General features: G+C 41.1%; 1 protein-coding gene across 1 annotated transcript in view; it reads left to right on the plus strand.

Moving 5' to 3' along the window:
• Positions 1-1,850: 1,850 nt before the first annotated feature.
• dok4 (docking protein 4) overlaps positions 1,851-16,967 on the plus strand; it is a 60,951-nt gene continuing 45,834 nt past the window's right edge. The window contains exon 1 of the mRNA XM_037758867.1: positions 1,851-2,279. The gene's annotated coding sequence lies outside the window, so the exon portion shown is untranslated. The remainder of the gene's footprint in view (positions 2,280-16,967) is intronic.

Consider the following 16,967-nt stretch of genomic DNA (forward strand, 5'->3'; position numbering starts at 1 on the left):
GAGCGGCGTGTTCATCTATCATTCTGATAGTAACTGGTACAGCTCCCCTGAGTCTCACAGTTGACCCCATTCAAACCGTCTATTAGTGAAACTGTACTGTCGCCACACAGATTGATGTGTGAGCTCCTCTGACCTCCTCATGTAGGCTAATGGAACGCCATAATAACCTGTTATGTGGTTGGATCACAATGGTTGAAATTACATGAATTGTATTCTATCGTCACCGTCGTACACCGCCTCTATTATTCCAGCAGCCACGCTTTATGCATGTGTCTTTTTTCCACACTGACACTTTCAAGTGGACTCAATCTGAAATGACAAACCGGAGGTCTCAGGGCAGTTAAATGGAGATTGTTGTGTGTGCTGAGACCGTTGTGTTTCACAAAGATCTACCCAAGCAATCTGTTCTCTCTCCCAACTCGTCAAATATGGATGGGTCAAACAAACACAGGACTTTCACTCAGGAGGCTGCTGTTCATGTTCCGAGAGAAACTAAGTCGACATTGACCTATTTTACTTATTTTACCTTACTTACTAACTGGCATTAGTTAAGTACGCAAGTAAGCATACTTATTTTATGAATTTAGATACATACGTATTTTAACCCAAACTATGATCTTTTCCTAAACCTAACCAAGTAAACCTAAAAACAAAGTAAACCTACGTTGGAAGTTTATTTTGAAAAGACACAAGCGGAAACTATACATTTCCTGTGAACACAGAAGTTTATTTTGAAAAGACACTATGCATATAACGAGCGGAAACTGATAGGCCGTCCTTGACACGTCCAAAACTGATGCTAGAGGAGTTTGAACTGGAATTAAGACTAGTCAGAATAAATTGTAGATATCTGAAACTGGAATTATGGATATCCCAAACGGAATTGTGGATATCCGTAATGACATCCCCAACTCAAAAGTGGCAAAAATAGTTTGAGTCGCACTAGTCAAAATAGATAGATTATTGTCTAAGCTTTTCAATGATATATGACTTCATGATATTGTGTGTTGGTTAACCTCCTTTATTCTGGATCTATGTGTAAAATGGTGAAAAAAAAGATGGAACAATTGTAATGATGGAGGGATGAAAAAAGGAGTGATATCACATAGAAAGCTACCATTGCTGCAATGCTGTCATGCATTTTCCAACACAAGGGGACATAGACCTTTAATAAAAATCCTCGTAAAATTTTTCGTAAATTCGTAAATTCATGAGCCTGGTTTGATAGCTCAGGGCTTCTGCCCTTTTCTATCCATAGGAAGTCGTTGGAGGGAGGAGAGAGGAGATGGAGGAGGAGCCCAGTTGGTGTTGAGGCATCATGGCCCGGCCAGTTGAGGAGTTATTTTTTTCTTTATTTTTATTTTTTTCTTTTCTTCCTTTTCCTCATAACAAAATAAAATAAAATGAAATATGGATAAAACAAAATGGAAAGAAAATAAATTAAAGAAAGAAAAATAAATAAATAAATAAATAAATAAATAAACAAATAAATAAAGAAAGAAAGAAAGAAAGAAAACTTTAAAAAAAGCCAGGAGTTTTGTTTTTTTTCCTCCCTTTTTTCTTCCTTCCCTTTTCCTTTTCCTCATAACAAAATAAAATAAAATGAAATATGAATAAAAAAAATGGAGAGAAAAATAAATTAAAGAAATAAAAAATAAAAAATAAATAAAAAATAAATAAATACATAAACAAATAAAGAAAGAAAAAAAGAAAGAAAAAAAATATATATATATATATATATATCACCATGAGACTTGGTTCCTCCAAACTGGCACCACCAACCTCCTGGCTCATGCACTAACTGAGTCTCTCTACTGAGTATTACGGTAGGAGGCGGGTCCTGCTGGAGCGTGGCTGGCCGGCTGGGCGTGTTCTGTCATTGTGTGTGTGTGTTGTCCTGTCGGGCTGCTGTCCGCTCCGGTACGGCTCGGTACGGTACGGATCATCAGCGACGCAGACACATCCGTACAGAGAGAGAGAGAGAGAGGAGAGGTGGAGAGAGGTGGAGAGGTGCAGTGAGACGCATCAGCTGCTGCGTACATAACAAACCCTCCGTGCGTCAACAGACTGACTGGCAGCGTCTCTTCCTCCTCACAGCGGTCCGGTTGGATTTTACTGCGGCGTCTGCTGCAGCTGGAGGCGGCAGAGAGGAGCTGGAGGAGCCGCAGAGAGGAGCTGGAGGAGCCGCAGAGAGGAGCTGGAGGAGCCGCAGAGAGGAGCTGGAGGAGCCGCTGCAGCAGGAGGAGGAAGGTCAGCAGGCAGCACAGGAGAGTTCACAGGTAAGACGCACTGAGGGATGAGTTCATGTGTGTTTCTATACCTGTGATGCTCAGTGTGATTAATACTGCTGGAGGTGACACTTCACCTGCATATTGTTCATTCTCTATATTGCACTATATTGCTGTCATATTCATGAGTTTTCTGGCATATAGTCACTTTATGAAGTACGTTTCAGCAGTGAGCTCTTCTGCTTCTCCACACTAGAAGTTTCTATAAGTTGCTGTGATATTGCTGCTCAATTATAGCATATTTTATTATATATAAAAAAATGAAACAAAATATTTAATCAGATATTTTCTTCAGAAACCTAGAGGACTATTTTGCTGTGGTGGTATCTAGGGGTGTAAGAGAATATCGAATATGTCAATATAATGTTTTGTGATATTGATTCTCAAAAACGTTTTTTAATTAATAGTTTACAAAGATTGACTCAGTCAATATTTGTTTTCATTGGGAAAGATATGCGTCCTCTCAGTTGCCTCTCAAAGTAGTGCTATGATGTTGGATGTTACATAGACTGATAAATGCAAATGCAGATCCTACTGTTCTGATTGCATAAAAAAGTTAAGAAAATTTGATTATGATTTTATGCATATGGCTTTCTAAAAATGACTTTCCTAAAATTATATTTAAAAAATCGCAATATATCACCTGTATCGCAATATATCAAGATATATTGAATCGTAACCCCTGTATTGTTATGCATATCGTATCCCCAGATTCGTGGCAATACACAGCCCTAGTGGTAACCATTATTATTATTATCTAATCTGTGATTAGTACATTTTTTTAGAGAAAGATTAAAAAATAAAACAATTAAAATAATAGAATATAATAGAAAATACTTTATTTTTTGCTTTTTGCATGCAAAAGGCAGAAATTTGTCCTTGGTTTGCATGTGCAAAAACTGCTATTAAAAGTGTACATTAAAACAACATCTCATCCAGGCAGGACATATTAAAGCACAGTCACATAAAACAGCAATAGAAGCTACATTAAATATGAGCACCAGGTACCAGGACTGAATCAAAGTTAAATAAATAGATAAATAAGTCGATTGAGAGAAAATTAATTAAACATTTTGATAATCAATTAGTTGTTTGAATATTTAAAATATTTTTAAGCAAAATGCGACTGGCTCCAGCTTCTACATGTGGGCTGGTTTTAGGAATATTTCTGAATATTTTTATTTTTTTATAGACCAAACAATTGACTGATTATCCTATAATGGAGAACATAATTTGCAGATTAAACAATAATGAAAGTAAACTCAGTTTGAGCCCTACAAAAAAACCAACACCACCACGATGCATTATTTTCTTTCTTATTTCCAGCCATGACTCCTGTTAGAGATGCAGTTAGTGTCTGTCGAGCTGACAGGATCCAGAGTCAGTCTGAAATAGTTTTGCATTTTCATTCAAGCAGCATGCCTGTTAGTGTTACGCTGATACTCTTCATGACCACGGATCAAGTTCAGGTAGCGACCTTCCATCACCTTAACTGTCTCCGTAGCAACGATATACTCCCTCTGGGTTCTCATCCCTCCTTAGGCCATTCATTAAAAGCAGCAGATTGGTTGTCACTGAACAAATTCATCATTAGTAGTTGGTTGGGTTTGTCTGTAGTCGGGCTGCATGATTAATTGAGTATTAATCGTGATCACGATTTTGGCTTCCTGCAATTAAATGAACATGATTGACTGCGATATTGACGTTAAAATGCGTGCTCGGTTTTGGCTTCACTGTTGGGGAGCCGTCATGCCCATAGACTGGATATAAGGAGTGGACGTAGTCACCATGACGTCACCGTGACGTCACCCATTGGTTTGTGGACTGCCGTTTTGAAGCCTTGAGTTCAGCTTGGTTTTAGTCCATCGCCGTCTTGTTTTTTTGCCGTTTCCATCTTGTTTTTTTGCAACCAAAAGTGACACGAGAGGGTGGAGTGCCCTTTGGTTTGTGGACTGCCGTTTTTGGCCATCGCCAACTTGTTTTTTTGTCCGTCGCCATCTTGGTTTTTGGCCGTTGCTCTCTTGGTTTTTAGTCACCCGATGGGTTTGTGGCACTCGTCCTCTTGGTTTGTGGCCATCGCCGTCTTGTTTTTTTGCCGTTTCCATCTTGGTTCTTTTGCAACCAGAAGTGACACGAGAGGGTGGAGCTAAGTACAATCGAACGTTGAATAAGACATTAACTTTGATGAAGTGAAAACACACTGTGACAGGGTTAAAGTTGTAAGACGAAAACATGGACAACTCCTGAGCCTAAATATTTTGGTACAGTTTTATTTTGCTTCCAGGAGATGCACTGTGTGAATAAGGACCAGTCTTATTTTGATGCAAAGATTTGTACATTAGCAGAAATGTAGCCCAACATGGAAGAGAAAGCAACGCTGGTTATTTAAATGTAAAAGTGCAACAAAAATATTTCTTCCCCTAAAATCACTGAATAATCATGATTATCATTTTGGCCATAATCGTGCAGCACTAGTCTGTAGTATAGAACAGTGAGGTGATTGCCACCTTGTCACACTTATTTGCTATTTCCTGTCACAGTAATTTCTAACCACCTGAAAAGTACCATATAGAGTGATGTTTTCTCAGGGGACTTTTCTGTAGCTGTTAATGCAGCGCAGGTCTCTGTTATCTCACAGCAGCCATAAAGCCATCCTGGTAATATCCTGGTGAGTGTGTTTGATAATGCAGGTGGAGGAGAGAGAGAGAAGAGGGTCGGGGGCGCGGGGAGTTGAAGGCATCCAGGGTGAAGGATTAGTCTTCCACACTGAGGCACATGAGGACAGTGCATGCTTATGCCTCTGGAGAAGATTTTAATATATGAAAACATGTTATTAAGAGTTGTGTGTGTGTCCTACAGTACCCTTGATGAACTATATCTGTAGCCTCTGTTGCCTTCACTGGTGTCTTATGAGGATAGACACACACACACACATTTCTACCGCTGAGAATACCTCCTCTGCTAATGAATCAGTTGTCATGTGTGTGTGTGTGTAGGTGTAATCTATAGCGCTAATGATGCACACACATGATGCGCTCATGGTGAAGCTGTGTAATTATGCACACAGAACATTCACCAGTGTATCCTGAATGATGTACATGCATGCTCTTACATTATTTGTATTCTCTGTGTGTGTGTGTGTGTGTGTGTGTGTGTGTGTGTGTGTGGCTCAGAGGGGAATACAGTGGGGAGATGGAGGGAGGGAGGGAGGGAGGAGATGGGGTATGGAGGGTAAAGGAAGAAGGGGTAGTGAGGAAGAGCAGGAGAAGGAGGTTGAGAGGAGAATGAGAAAAGGATGGGGGGAGGACCACGAAGGAGGAGGAGGAGGAAGAGGAGGAGAAGGAGGGAGACTTCTCTCCAGTGTTTTTCCTGCTCTAATTTGCTTTGACAGCTGCTCCATTGGCTCAGGCTCTGAAGCAGCCTTTACGTTGTATTGGAGGGAGAGAGACACTAAGTATTCCTGCTGTCTCTCTAACATGGCTTAATTGGTGATGCTACAGTAGCTACAGTCAGGCTGGTGCAATTCTGCAGTTTCGCTACAGACTCTCTCTGTAGCGGGTCTCTCGTCTTGCTAATTATCCAATTCCTCCGCTTTGCGTTATAAACCAGAGATTGTGTTTCTGTGAGAGTAATTAGGACAGCGAGAAAGGAAATGCATGTTTTAATTGTAAAAATTGGAGAATCAATCTGCTTCAAAATCTACAAATCTGCACCCTTTTTTTCTTTTAAACAAGCAGCAGATTGTTAAAAATGTTTTCTCTTTGACTGCCGGTTAGAAAACTAAATATTTTGAAACACAAAAACAAATTAATGCTACATTACTCTTAGGGATGGGGAAAAAATGGAGAAAAAATGTATTCACCTATGTATCGCAATTATTTATACGATTTCGAAATCAATTTTTTTAATGACAGAATTGATATATTTGCTTCATTTGAGTCTATGTGGAGGTAAAAGGAACTTACCGCTTTTATTGTTGTAGTCTGAGTAACGTGACGTCATATCTGTTCCGTATCCGTCAACCAAAACAAACCAGCTGGCAGCCGCGAAAAAATAGAAAACGGCAAAGGGTAAGCGTGGATACGACCTGCACCTTCACATGTTAAATCCGGCGTGGTAAACACTACACATCCAGTAAAGTATGGAAACACTTTGGGTTTCATACATTGCAGGAAAAACAGAGCTAGACATCACGGCTAAAGCTGCATGCTAACTCTGTCACGGACAGGAAACGTTATCGTATCGCGGTAACGTGCGGTCAAGTCGGCCGTCACTCTCATCTCCGTGGTCAAATCAGACACGTGTGACTACGTCCGGTTTTCAAAATAAGGTGTTAAAAAGAAAATACTAATAATTTTTGAGGGAAATGTTTTTATTCTTTGATTTTTGGGTTGCTGGAATTTTTTTTTATAAATAATTCCTGACAATGAACTGATATATTTGACTTCAGGACATCTCTTGAAACATTTTTACTGTAAAGTAAAAGTCCTTAGAAATGTATGAGTCAACTTTTTCTCATGGTCTAATGTTTAACTGTCTACAGAACCGGTCTGACTGACTCTCTGCTGGTTGAAGTAATCTGTTGAACAATGCACGATCGAAGCGTTGACGCCAAATTGTGTCCAAACTCAAAGAATGTGCCGACTCTGCTCAGTCACCTGTCTGCGATGATACATCACCAGTGTGTGTGTGTGTGTGTGTGTGTGTGTTCGTCTTGTCCTCCACACTATTATTTCAGCTTATTACAACTCGCAGCCTGTTTTTACACGCAGACAAAGTGACAATTAGGCTTTTAGACAGAGCTCCGGTTTATGATGCTCGCCAGACTTGTGTTAACACGCACACAGATCTGCACACACATACACACACGTTTGGCGTTTAGTCCAACTAAAGCCGTACGTTTGCGTCCTCTCCTTCAGCTTCTATTCAGCTTTCTTTAGTGAGATTAAAGTTGTATGAGTGTCTGTGTACATTTGCACATTATGCAGGTTTTGTCAGATGGATGATGAGAGTAAACGACGAGAGAGCAGCAGACGAGTGGGATGACAGAATATTGTGATAGATGGCTCAGAGACAGAGCGTAGTATGTCACCCTATGGGCGTCATACGTCAGCTGTCACAGCAGTATGTACACTGTCTGCATGTCTTCTCCTCTTAGTATCCACATGACACACTGGACAGAATGCGGAAATTTGTGCTCAGTCTGGTGAAATAAAGCTTCATCTTCACAGCACATTAGTTTGGAAAAGAAACTCTCTGAAGTCCTGGTGTCAGATGACTCCCAGGTTGCCTCATAGAGATGACAACAAAGAACAAAACATGACAGGGTTGGACGATAAGACTGAAGTCTATGTCATGATGAATTGGCACAATTAGTTTGATAAAGATGAGGTTTTTTATTCAGACATCGGTCCATGATATTTTATTCTTTTTCTGATTTCTTTGTCCTGACTGATACAGTAAGAAAGTGTAACCACAGCCTGTGTTGCTGGATGTTTAAAGTCTTATTCCTCATATAAGTTGGAGCTGTATGTAGATATAATGTCCTGAAACAAGGCAGGTCGGTCTACTAGTATCAGGAATGTAACTCTTGCTTCACAAATCGAGTCAGTTTGCATTGGGAGCAGGTGGAACCGTTGGACTTGTCATTTTTAAGCACATGTCAGTAGTTGTGCACACAGTTTTGCTGCACAATGACGGATAATTAGCATCATTTTGGGTGTGCTTACTTTTAGTTTTGTCTGATTGTCTGTCTACTTGTGTTTCTTGCTCAATGTGGATTTTTGTTGTGGCAATATTTTAAATTAGATTAGATTATAACCAATAAATAAACCAGAATGATCCTTTAATGACCTTTCATGAAGCCCTCTAATTGATATCTGTCTTCTAGTTCTGCCTTGTTTATTGTCTCTTTCATTTCATCAACTCTTTCATGCCCTCATCGTGGTTTTGTTCAGACTTCTCCTTAAAGCTCCAGGTCAGTCCTGGGCAGTTTGTAGGAAATATTAACAGGTGATTAAGACCTGGGGCCTGTACTACGAAGCAGGATTTGGGGTTAGCGAGGTAACTTTAGGGTTAACTCTGGGTTTTCAGTCCTACGATGGTGAATCACTTCTTATCGGGGCAGATCGCCATGGAACACATAACCTGCTCCGGAACAGGTTATGTTGGAGATAAGAGACCAACTCGTATAAAAGCACCGCCTACTGACCAATCAGAGCTCGGTGCGAGGATCGTATGATAATATTACCCAAATACGAAGAAGTTACAGTCCATAATCCAGCTAAAAACAACAGGAAGGACAGCTGGCTGCATGCTGTGGGTGTTTATCGCTTTGAATTATTTTTTTATATATATTTTTTTTACATGCTCTCAAGTCCATTTCACACCGCCGGAGTCGGGGACGCAGCTGAAAGAAGGCTGAAATAGTCACACATGCAACATCATTATCAAAGGACATAATGAAGTGTAATTCATTCATTCATTCTATTTTTAAAGCTTTTTTATAATATCACTGCCTCATCTAGACGACTATATCTGACTTTTGAGTATTCAGTTAAATTAATAAGTCTGCTAATTTACGCAGTCACACTTCAACAGTTTTTTCTTTTGCCAGCTGTCCTTCCTGCATTTGGCAGCTTCTACTGTGTTACTTTTAGTCTGGATTGTGTGTTTAAATTCTTCGTATTTGTCTAATATTATAGTTTGCTCTTGGTGTGTAAAATGTGCCGCTCTGCTGAAAGTAGACTTGTCCATGTTTGTGATTGGTCGTATGCTGCAAACCCCGCCCCTTTTATGTGAACACGCTCATAACCACATGGAGAAACCCTGGGTTGTTTTACCGAGTTGATAACCACCGTCGTAGGACCGCTTAGCGGGATCTCGTTTGTTAGGGTTAGTGAAGCCAGATAACGAGAAGACACCCTGGGTATGATGGACTCACTTCGTAGTACAGAGGCCTCTATGCATAGAAGTTCAGTCTTGATCTTGGGAACAGTGTTTTTGACAAACTCCAAGGTCCTCGTACTGTCGTCATGTGAACAGGTTGTTTAATATCAACGTCATTATAGTAATGGCTGTTAAATGCTGTTGGTCCACTGTTTAAATGTAACGTTAGTTTGTGGGGAGCTCTCCTCTCCCTCACTGCTTGTTTTCGTTTTATTTGCTCATCAAGTTAACAAGCTCAGCAACTTGATTAACTGAATGAGTTGGTGGTTTTGTGTGAATGGATCATAATCAGTACAGGCAGCAGCTGCAGCGCCAGCATCACTCTGTGTGTGTGTGTGTGTGTCTGTGTGTGTGTGTGCGTGTGCGTGCGTGTGTATGTGTGTGTGTAAATCATGGCTATACTGCCTGTTTCTGTGTCTGGGGACTGGAGCTTGGAGCAAAGGATTGTGGGTGCAGTCTGGTTCTGGTTGACTGGCCCTGACAGAGAGAGAGAGAGAGAGAGAGAGAAAGAGAGACAGAAAGAGAGACAGAAAGAGAGAGAGAGAGAGAGAGAGAGAGAGAAAGAGAGACAGAAAGAGAGAGAGAGAGAGAGAGATGGTCTGTAATTAGTGCTCAAGGCCAACTGACTGCCACATTCCACATCTGTAAATGACAGAGTGGAGGCTGGACTCTCTCTCTCTCTTTCTCTCTGTCTCTGTCTCTCTCTGTGTCTCTCTCTCTCTCTGTGTGTCTCTCTATCTCTCTCACAATTGGTCAGACCAGTCGTTTCCACATCATAGCGTTCAAACCCTCCAGAGGAGATGAAGGCGTCCTCACCGTCCCCCTTCCTCTTGTGCCTTTATCTTCTCGTCCTCCTCCTCCTCCTCCTTCTCCTTCTGTGACTCCATCCCTTCATCTTTTTTCAGTAAACAAGGTGACCAGATCACCTCGATAGAATCTCGATGCTTCAATATCCTTGAAGCCGGTTGATTTAATGTGCTTTGATGTGTTTGCTTCATATTTTAGATGGATGGATTCTGACTGGACTGTAATGGGTGACCCTCTATAAATGTGTGTGTGTGTGTGTGTGTGTGTGTGTGTGTGTGTGTGTGTCCTCTGATGATTTACTGGGTCTCTCCCTCCTCAGTGTGATGGATAGCAGGGTGCTGGCCGGCTGTCCTCGCTGTCAAACTGTGCTTCAGTCTATATGTGACAGTTTCCATAGAGAAAACATAGTCAATATCAAACCAAGGCAAGAGAGCACCAGTCACACTGTAATAAATTATAAAAAGCTCTTTAATAACATTTCTATCTTTACGAACTCATGTACAGAAATGGAAAATGAAGATACCAAATATGCCATGCTGAATTCTGGGAAGACGACATGTTCCATGTGTAAAATGATGCATTAGGGATGCTAATTTTGAATTTTTCTTTCAACCGATAACCGACCCTCGTTAACAGATTATTAACCCCGGTTCACCCGTCAGGGAGAGATACCGTAGCAGCCACGGTGCTGCGTGTATTGTCGAGAACACATGCAGCTACTTTACCGCACCGTTTAGTTTAGCTGTGAGGTTGTCAGCTGTGTGTCTGCCCGGCGTAACGTTAGCGAGTGTCCGACAGACCGTGTGTGTGTGTGACGGCGGGGAGTGTGGGGTTGTCGGTGGCGTTCTAGCTGTGAACGTAGCTGTAGCAGACAGTGTGTGTAGAGTATATTTGTCGGTGAATAAATGCAACAACTCCTCAACTCAAGACGGGAGCCAACTTCCTGTATCTTGCAACGCCGGCTCAGATTCTCTTAAGGTGGATTGTTAAGGTGGACCAGTTATTCTCCTTTAAGTGACGAGCTGCTCCTCTGAGTTTTGCTCAGCTTTTTGATTAATCTGTAATTGTTTTTAACCGATAGCGTTAATCGGTTAAAACTCTTAATGTCGGTTAATTATTAACATCCCTATGATGTTTACAGCCTCAATATTTCCTAACAAAGATGATTAAGTATGATTAATGTAACTTTGGTTTGATTATTTTAGGGTGCCAGAAAAAAAAACGTCCTTATAGCTCGTCCGTGCGAGCAGCTTATTACAACTCATATTTGCGTTTATTGTTAGGTGATCTCTGGTGGCCATAGCAGTTATGACGGAAGCAAAGGAGGAAGTCAGGCGAGCTGTGATTAGGGACATTTGATCCACCACACAGTTGTACAAGCAGGGATACAAAAGCCTGCAGTAGTGCACAGATACCGTTTCCATGGTTGCCACGCATGGCGTCTGGCGCTTACTCGCGGAGCGCTTGTCTGCAAGAGGAGCGCGGTCAGACCCTGAGGATCCAAGCGAGAGTGTCGCTCCCCGTCTGAAAAGACCTTAATGCGTGAACAAACAAACAGACAAACCGAACCGAAATCATAACCTCTTTGGTGGAGGTAACTAGCTGTATGTTGACCTGATGTTAACAGATGTGTTTTCTTGTTGGAAGTGTGATCATGAGTGACGGGTTGTACGTCGGTTTTGGCAGCTGCTGTCCCCTCTTCCCGGTATACTGCGTACCGACACTGAATCTTTTAGTGGTACGGAGTGGTATCGGACCATACCAGTCTACTTTCACCCCTGTGTATAGTCTCTGTCAAACGACCGTTTAGGTATGAAGACGTGTTGTTTCACTTGTACGTGCAACACCACAACAGTTCAGGGATTTTACTCCATGAATGTAGCAGCTCCTCAGTAAACGTAATGACAACACAGTAATTATCCCCCCATAATATTACGGTAAAAGACGCCTCTTTTTTCCAAGCGGTTTACCTTACCTGTTTGTCACCATTTATGACACATGATGTCCAGCTGTAGTCTAGACTAATAACAGTGATAATCAGGTAACCAGACGACATAAATACACATGATGTTTAGCAAAGTGCTGCATCAACTTGTTTTTCTAACACGGGTCCATGTAACGCTGATGATGCAGGATGACATCACCAAAACTGTGTGTGTGTGTGTGTGTGTGTGTGTGTGTACACCTGCAGGATGTCAGATAGCTGCACATGTGAAGCATCTTCACGTTGATGAAACAGCTTATGGCATACTAAAATATTTATAGCAGTTTTTCGATCAGTCTCTCGTCAGTTGCTGAAATGGGAATCCACCAGATCTTCTATAAAACGAGAAACTGCTGAACTCGGACTTTGTGTGTTTTAAAAGTGGCATCGATCCGATTTATTAGAAGGGTAGTCGTATGTAGTTTCTATAAAATGCACTTAGCATCATAAGTAAGCAGACTCAGTCATTTCATTTCTCTGTTCACACCATTTCACAAAGAGAGAGAGAGAGTAGGATCAAAGATTATAGAAGTAGCATGGCCATTTTCAAAGGGGTCCCTTGACCTCTGACCTCCAGATATGTGATTGTAAATGGGTTCTATGGGTACCCACGAGTCTCCCCTTTACAGACATGCCCACTTTATGATAATCACATGCAGTTTGGGTCAAGTCATAGTCAAGTCAGCACACTGACACACTGACAGCTGTTGTTGCCTGTTGGGCTGCAGTTTGCCATGTTATGATTTGAGCATATTGTTTTATGCTAAATGCAGTACCTGTGAGGGTTTCTGGACAATATTTGTCATTGTTTTGTGTTGTTAATTGATTTACAATAATAAATATATACATATATTTACATAAAGCAGCATATTTGTCCACTCCCATGTTGATAAGAGTATTAAATACTTGACAAATCTCCCTTTAAGGTACATTTTGAACAGATAAAAAATGTGCGATTAATCTCGATTAAATATTTTAATCGATAGACAGCCCTTAGTTTCATTACATGTTATTGCAATGACTGATTTTACTTTTAATGGATGTTAAATCTACAAAGATGGAATCCAATTCATGTAACTTTGTCCGTCTGCTGGTGAGGTGGTGTAAATCTGCTGCTGCTGGAAATGACGTTGATGAGAGCGGTGAGACTGGTGGGCTGTAAAACTAAAACAATGAACTGAAAGAGGAGTTCCGTAGAGCTGAAGGGAACTGGTTGGTGACAAGTCTCTGTGGGTTCATTACTACAAGCGACACCTTTCACATTATTACGCAGTCATTTGATCCATTGGTAATTTAGAAATATATATCAGAACAGCTTTAAGTAAAGTTAAAACAAATGATAGTTTGTAGTTTTTTTTAGTCTTGCAACTGAAATTAGAACAGACAAATCACTTTAAGCTCAGAAGGTGCCGTGAAGAAGGACTCTGAGTTAGTTCTACTATACAACGTGTGATAATGCCGGGTACACACTACACGAGAATCAAGACGATTTTGGACCCGATTCCCTCAACCCGACAATCGCCAGCAAAGCCCCGATTTTTTAATGGTTCTACAGATTCTATTTCCAGATCTCCTGTGGTGTGAGGTATGTTAAGAGTATATCTCTCACATTTTCAACATCTGTCAAGATTTGAAGAATCTTTTAGTGCAGGCCAGCCTTGAGAAGGACTTTGTGCTTGACTGGAAGCCAGAGAGAAGAGAGGCCAGTGTCGAGGTGATGTGGGACCTGTGGCTAATGTTTGCCAAAAGCACTGCAGCAGCACTCTGTACCGGCGGGAGCCAGCTCATCAGAACAAAGAACGTACAGTCATGACAATATAAAAGATGATATAAAGACTTCATATAAGAGTAAAGCAATAAGAGCCGGAGGAGGATTTAATGTTGAGGATGCTCCGGGACGATCAGCTGCTGAAACGGCAAACCCACTGATTACAGATAGCATGATTACATAACTAATAATGAGCAGGGCTCCTGTTTATCAAACTCATTAGTAAAACTGTTAATTGCTTTTTATCAACAGTAAAGTGTAAAAGTAACTCTTAAGAGCAACTCTTAAGTGATCACATGATAAATCACATGAGGGCATTCCTTCACTTTCTGACCTCACACAACACATTTCTTCCTACATGTTAACCCTCTGAGACCCACAATAGACCCGTTTTTGTCTTTTTTAGGAGGGTACAGGGGGTCTTTAGGGGGAGATAGCAGGTCAACAGTAGATGTCACATAGAAGTGGTGTACGTCATCTGAAAGCTGGGAACCTGACGATTAATCTGAGAAGCTCAGCACTGTGTCAAGTTGTTGTAGTCATAATCCAAAGAACATTATGATAGAAGTATATGGTGGCTATTCCTGTGCTCTATTATGTCTCATAAGTTGTTGCAGCAATTTTTGGGTTGATACCATTTGTTACACAGATTTGGTGCTAAATTTAACTATTTTATTTTAATATAAATGATCAATAATCCCTCCAAAATACCACATTAAGACACCAAGACCTTGAGGAACACCATAGAAAAAGCCATGCTGTGATTTGGTTTCAAAAACATTTGAGCTTTCTGCAAGAATTGCATTTTACGACGATTGGATGGCGAGCGCTTCTGTTGTGTAAACTGCTCAGAAACTTCCTTATTGTCAATCTAGCTAGGAAAGCCATCCATCCTCTGAATGCTCTAGGTCTCTAGTTTGTGGCGGTAAAGTTTCATGAGGCTGTGATTATCCTAGAGGTCACCACAGGTCATTTTATGCAGTGAGGTCAAGTTTCCAAAAAAATTGTCTCACTATAATGAAATGTCTCCTATGGGGACTAACATCATCACACATGAATACAGTTGGGCTCATTGGATCCACAAGAGTCTCAGCTTTACAGTGATACCCAATTTATGTAATCAAAGACTGTTCAGGGACCCCAGTATGCAGAAATATTCAAACACATCATTTCAGAATAGGCGAAAATAACACATTTCCAATAGCTCAACAGTGTCTGGTGGAGGGCAGTTATTATTATAAGCAAGATTAGAGCAGAAGCCAACATACCAACGCAGCACAGCATCTTTCCTCATTAGCTGTTTCCTCTGTGTTTCTTTGTGTGGGGGTGTGTATGGACCTTGATGTGTGTGGGCGCCGTGCCCAGCTGTTTGTTCCATCCTGCCTTTCCAGCCCCAAAACAACTGTGTGATTACTGTCAGCACTGGTGTGTCACGGCCTGTCACACTTTGACAGTGGGGATGAGTGGGAGGCTGGCTGGCTGGCTGTGTGTTTGTGTGTACCACAGTATGTCATCACTGACCTTTATCTCTGAATCCTCTCACCTCCTGTGTGTTTGTGGTCTCGGGGGTTGAAAAGCGAGTCTGTGGAATAATTATCCTGATATAAATCTGCTTTTGTGAGTTTGTGTGTGAGGCAGTTGTTAAAGGACCAGTGTGGAGGATTTAGTGGCTTCTAGCGGTGCAACCAACCTCTCCCTTCCTCAGCATCAAACTAGGACTGTCAATTAAAATATTTAATCGCTGGATTGCGATTAAGCGCAAATTAATCACACATTTTTTTATCTGTTCAAAATGTACCTTAAAGCTTCAGTAGGCAGTATGTTTTTGACATCATTGGGCAAAAATTCCATAATAACCTTTCAGCATATTGTAAGTCAAGTGCTCTGAGAGATAACTAGACTTCTGCTCCTCCTCATGGCTCTGTTTTCAGGGTTTTAAAAAATCTAGCCCGTGACGGGAGACTTTGACCAATCACAGGTTATTTCAGAGAGAGAGAGAGGGTTCCTATTGGCTGTGCTCCGGCTGGTGGGCGGTGCTTGGTATTTCCTCAACTTGATCTCAACACGGCTGCCGGGTCACAAACTTTCTCATTTTACAGCTAAACAGTACACTACAGGATGATTCTGAAAACATTTTATGAGAGAAATAGGCATTAACGTAACAGAATATTGATTCATAATTGATCAGCGCTGCCTAGTTTGACCGTTTGATTGGAGTTCGCGAGTGATTGATTCGCCTCTCATAGACAGCAGACCTCAGATCAGCTCTGACTGGTTGTTTTACTCCGGTCTGTGAAATCTTAGGAGCACCGGAGGACACAGAGGAACATGATTTTTTTCAGATTACCTGTCTCATGCACTACTGTCAGGATATAGCGACCGTTTTATAAAAATAACTTTTTTTAATCACATTTGCTCCATTTCTACCCACCGCAGCAGCTTTAAAGTAAGATTCCTAAAGTATTTAATACTCTTATCAACATGGGAGTGGGCAAATATGCTGCTTTATGCAAATGTATGTATATATTTATTATTGGAAGTCAATTAACAACACAAAACAATGACAGATATTGTCCAGAAACCCTCACAGGTACTGCATTTAGCATAAAACAATACGCTCAAATCATAACATGGCAAACTGCAGCCCAACAGGCAACAACAGCTGTCAGTGTGTCAGTGTACTGACTTGACTATGACTTGCCCCAAACTGCATGTGATTATCATAAAGTGAGCATGTCTGTAAAGGGGAGACTCGTGGGTACCCATAGAACCCATTTACATTCACTGATCTGGAGGTCAGAGGTCAAGGGACCCCTTTGAAAATGGCCATGACAGTTTTTTCTCGCCAAAATTTAGCGTACGTTTGGAGCGATATTTATCCTCCTGCGCAACAAGCTAGTATGACATGATTGGTACCAATGGATTCTTTAGGTTTTCTAGTTTCATATGATGCCAGTATCTTTCAGTAGCTTTCAAACTGAGCCTGCTACAACCTAAAAATAGCAAGTTGCGTTAATGCGTTAAAGAAATTAGAGGTGTTAAAACAAATTTGTGTTAATTGGCGAGTTGGGAGTGAGACCGGTTTGGCTCCCTATGTAGATATAAACGGCTCATTCCAACAAAAACACAGCAATTCTTAGTTTCAAGGTGATTATACACTAATGAAAACATA

This window comes from Sebastes umbrosus, chromosome 2 (assembly GCF_015220745.1).
Source record: "Sebastes umbrosus isolate fSebUmb1 chromosome 2, fSebUmb1.pri, whole genome shotgun sequence".
In the NCBI taxonomy this organism is placed as follows: Eukaryota; Metazoa; Chordata; class Actinopteri; order Perciformes; family Sebastidae; genus Sebastes; species Sebastes umbrosus.